Source organism: Balaenoptera borealis (assembly GCF_965194805.1).
Source record: "Balaenoptera borealis genome assembly, chromosome: 20".
NCBI classification, from domain to species: domain Eukaryota; kingdom Metazoa; phylum Chordata; class Mammalia; order Artiodactyla; family Balaenopteridae; genus Balaenoptera; species Balaenoptera borealis.
Genome location: NC_138879.1, coordinates 57,522,037 through 57,527,238, shown reverse-complemented (window position 1 = coordinate 57,527,238; position 5,202 = coordinate 57,522,037).

Here is a 5,202-nt window from a genome sequence, read left to right as displayed (position 1 = left end):
GAGTGAATATAGTAAAGGATCTCAGTATGTAAGATAATTTAATACATGAGTGTTTTGTCAGGGCTTTTTGTTGCAGGCAACAGAATTCACTCTAGGTAGTTTAAGTGAAAGGAAGCTTCTAGAAACTATCTGGGAAGATGAAAGAACAATGGTTGGATGCTATGCAGCCAGGAAGAAGGTCCAAGCATACCCCAGACTTTTCAAGCAGAAGTGTCATTGCTGCTACTCTTACTGCTTGGTGTTTACAATATAAGAACTTGAGAAGCCTTTCACAGTCACTCCAGGATAACAAAAGACCTGCTCTTCTTTGCTTACCAGGGAAATGAGGTCCCCTGTGTGCAGCTCAATATCGTGCTACCCTGTCAGCTCCAAGACTGGCTTGGGTGTGTCTGCCCGGTGGAATGCACATCACTTATGGAGCCTTAGGGCACCTGATCTGAGCATGTAGGATCTTAGCCTTCCAGACTCTATGACTATGAGAAGGTAAAGCCACACCACAGTGACCTTCCACAGTGACAAAGGCAGTGTGACAGCACATCAGAGAGAAAATAGCCTTGGACCCCTATCCCACGACACTAAAAGATCCAGACAAAAAAAGGAGGATATAATAAAATTTGAAAAAAATCCACGAGGACCAGAGACTTAAATGGAATAAACTTAGCAATGGAATTCTTATAAGTACATCTTAAACTACCTCCTTAAGCAAGAGAGAAAGTCCAGAAACTGTAGAAGGAAATATTCTGACTACATAAAAGTGAAATGTTGATTGCAAAAAAAGATGGCACAAGCCATTGTTATTCCTAGTGTGGGGGGCGGACCAGAGCCAATCTATAGTGTGCTACCAACCAACATCTTGATAAGTGCACAGGCTGAGAATAAGCATTTATAAACTTATGCAGCAGTTTAGCACTGCCATGACATCCAAATGTGTGATTTTGTATTGTATGAAACATTGATCTGCTACGGATTTGAAATTGTAAAATACTGGTGCTTTGCCACAGAGACTTTGAGATGCACTGCCATAAACAAAGTGCATATACGTGTATGAGCTCTGGAAAAAAGTTACTTGCAATGCAGCTGACAAAATATTAAAATCTGTAGTATATATGAATTATACAATTGACATGAAAAGATGAAAGAGTGGACCAAGGGATTAGCTGTAATTCAGAGAAGTGAAATCCAGATGTAAAATCATATGTCATTTGAATTCGTGAGTGGTCAGGGCTATGTTTTAGTCTTCAGACTTATAAAAATTGGAAAGAGCCATAATGCCTATTGCTAATGCAGGTATGGGGAAATTCTTACACATTGCTAGTGGAACTGTGAATTGTTACCACCTTTTCAGGAAACAAACTTGCCAGCACCCATAAAAATAAAAATAAATTGAACGTAATTCTTGACTCAGCAGTATTCTTCCTGGGAAACCTATCCCATCAAAATAAAAGCACCTGTATAAGTAAGCATATCTGTTCAAAGATGTTTATTGCAGCCTCATTTGTAGCGGCAAAAACCTAGAAACAAAGGGCATATCAGTAATAGGGGAATGGTTGAAGAAATTATAGCCCATCCACCCCTGGGAATCTTATGTAGCTATTAAGAAGGATGAATGAGAATTATACCAATTACCTTGGCAGGATTTTTGTGAGATATCCTTGAGTGAGAAAAATAAGATGCAGAAAATGTTTAATATGATCTCATTTTAATGAAACCATCAATGGAAAAAATGCTGTATGTGTTTTTACATCTGTATATATGTTGAAATATACTTATGAAAAAATGGAGAAAAATTTAAAAATACATAAACTAGGTTGTTAACATGGGTTATTGTAGGAGGTGCTGGTGAAGATGTGGAGATGCGGGCAAGAGTCAGAGGGGAGGCCGGAGAAAGCAAAGACTGTATTATAAATCCCATCATGCATGGGAAGGTTCAGTTTATGTAAAAGTGTCCGTTTGGTGTATACACATAAAACATTTTTTAACACAATCTTTACAAAAGATGAGTTAGCTTTGTAAGTACTACCTTGTAGAAATGACCATGATAAAATGACAATAAAATAAGTCAATAAGGAAATCGATCAGGAAATCAATAAGGAAAGAGTTAATATCTTGGTAGAAAATTGTTCAAAGGACATATATAGCAATTCAATAAAAGATAAGTACAAATCACCAATTACCATGTGAAAAATGTGCAACTTGATCAGTAGTCAAAGAAATGTAAGTGAAAATCCTATGAGATGTTTTTGTCACATGTCCAGGTTTGAAGTATTATTAAAACTGGTAAACCTTGGATTGAGGATGGCATTCTCAAGTATACTTCCAGAGAGAATAAAAATTAAAACAAAGTTTGGAGGGAAATATCTGTAATATGCTTCAAAACATGTCTTATGGCATTGATGTTGATTTCCCTTCTAAAATTTCATCCTGTCAATGTTAAGCATGTAAGAGGGAAGAGACTTTTTGTCTGTGAAAGGATGCCTATCAAAAGATGTTACTAAATGAATGAAGTAACAGAATCCCAGTTTTATGTATAGTAATGAAACATTTAGAACTGCCTAAACATCCAACAGAAAGGAATTAGTTAAATAAAGAACATACAACCATATAAAAATATCTATTGTTACAGAAACACGCTTATGACAGGTTGTGATTAAAGAAGACAGGTGAAACAATGGTGTTAAAGTTTTGCTGATTTTCAAGTCAAATATTCTACATTGATATGTAGAAAAATGGAAGAGACAAACAGAGAAATGTTAAAAAGTAATGGATGATGGGATTGTGGATAACATCTTGTCTTGGTGCCTTTCTGTGTAGTTTCCAAGTTTCTGCTTTGAGCAGTAATTTTAATTAAAAAGACGAAAAGATGTTACAAACATGTTAAGAGGCTATAAAGATTACCATCTTCTGCAGTGCACTCAGAGGGAGGCAGGGAGGTGAGCAGGTAGGAGCGCTGTGCCCTGTTCAGGAAGAGAGCTGGCCGCCGAGCCGTGCCACTGTCCCAGCATCAGTTTGCCATATGAACGCTAACCTGCAGCTTTCAGAGCGGGAGATGTTATCAAAGGCAGGTCATTAGTTAATGGCTTGGAGGTTTTTTCCCAAGTCCCTCGTGGGCTGCTATAAATGATTAGTAACATCATTATTGCTTATACATTTGTGGGCCAGCCTAGTATTGCTTTATCAGCACTGACTCAGGGTTTTTATAGGTAAATGGCTCTCAACTTGGGGTTCCCTAACCTCAAGAGGTGCACAATGGTGGTAAGCTCTCTGAACTATACTTTATGTACATAAAAGTGGCAGGAAAATTACGCGTTTACCCTTAACAATACTGTACGGGCTGACAAAGCCTTATTTTAATTGCCTTGGCTTTTTTTTTTTTTTTTTTGCTTTTAATAGAATATACAATTTTCAGTTGATACATTGTAAAGAATTGGTTGTTAGAATGGGTTTTGATAAGTATATACATATTGGGAAGGTTGATTTTTTTACTAAATTAATAAAAGGGTTTTAGAAGAGCCTTTCAAACCTGGAATCGGATTGTTTTCCCTGGCTCTAGGATTATTCTGATAGTTGCATTTAATATCCAGGCTCAGCCACACTACTTAAAGTTGTATTTTAACCCCCCTTATAGATACGAACTTCAGCAACAACTTGATGTGATATTTCTGTAAGAGAAGAAACCATAGGGAGGATCTCATCTGACTTAGCAGACATTCTCTATTTTCCAAATGGGCAACAGAAAGACTCACAAGGTCCTGATTACTGAGAGAAAGAGGCTGCCAGAACCCACATTTTCTGTTTCTTACTTTTTCACTTCTCCTTGGGCTCTGGGGTTATTTCCCTAGAAATAACAGACATGTAGAAGGTGACAAACACTCATGCACACACATGGAAAATCAAAAAGGGTTAGGGGGAGATAGAGAGGGAGGGAGAGAGAGATTTCTTGTATATAGCATGATCTCGTGTAATTCTTTCTAGACTTCTGTGAGGTTGTTGCTGTAATTCTTTTTAAACAGGAGAAGTGCTGAAGCACAGAGAAGTTAAACAACTTGCTTAAAATCACACAGCTAGTCAGAGGCAAGGTCAGGATTTGAACTTGGGCAGTCTGAATCCAGAGCCTTGGTCCTTAACCCCTGTCATAACAACATCACATTCCTATACCCTGAAAAAAGAAGTCAACCTGGAAGCACTGTGAAAACAGCTCCTTAATAAAGTGACTAATTCTGGCAACTGGCCCAGAGAGGAGATGGGAAACCTATTTAGTTTTACTTCCATGACTGATACATATCTTAAAACTGAGTTTCTTCCTAGAAGATTTTAAAAATTTTAATTGTAAATGCTGAGGAATTAAAAAAAACAACTAGCTGAAAGTTCTGGCTATTGTTCATCATCAAGCATATTATATTTTAAAGAAAGTATTTTTAGCCAATTTAGCCCCGGAATTACATTAGTAAAGCCCCAGTCCAGCCAATTGGGGTTTTAAAAACATTGTCTGCTCTTGGTCTATTCTGTAAGTGGCCAAAACAGAGAAAGAGTTTTCAATGTACTTCCTTTACTATTTTCTGAGTGTTTTTGAGTTATGTGAAAAGTGCTGTGATGTTTCATCTGTAGGAGATTTAGCACTGGAAATAGTATTTTGACAGTCCAGAAGAACCCTTCTAGGTAGAAGTATAGATTTATATCTCAGACTTCCAAGCAAAACTTTCAATAAATGAAAAGAAAAAAATCAAACAAACAGTTTTAAAAGCGAAAATAGGATGGCTGGTGGCTGGTTAGTGTATGTTTGTGTGCTGGGGGTTTGGGGGATGAGAAGGGCCAGTGGGCAGAGCCTGCTCTGTTGATTTCCCTAAGTCTTCATTTGGGACAGCCAGGTGCATCAGTATTATACAGCATTATAAAAAAACTGTATTGAAGGATAATTGATTTACAGTGTTGTGTTCATTTCTGCTGTACAGCAAAGTGATTCAGTTATACATATATACATATATTCTTTTTCATGTTCTTTTCCATTATGGTTTATCACAGGATATTGAATATAGTTCCCGGTGCTCTACAATAAGACCTTGTTGTTTATCCATCCTATATATAATAGTTTGCTACAGCATTTTTTTTAACTGAAGAAATGAAAGAGTTCCCAAATGCAGCCAACAAAAAGCCTTCATCAAGTCAGTAGAACTTTTCAATCAAAATGACAACAGCCTCTGGTCT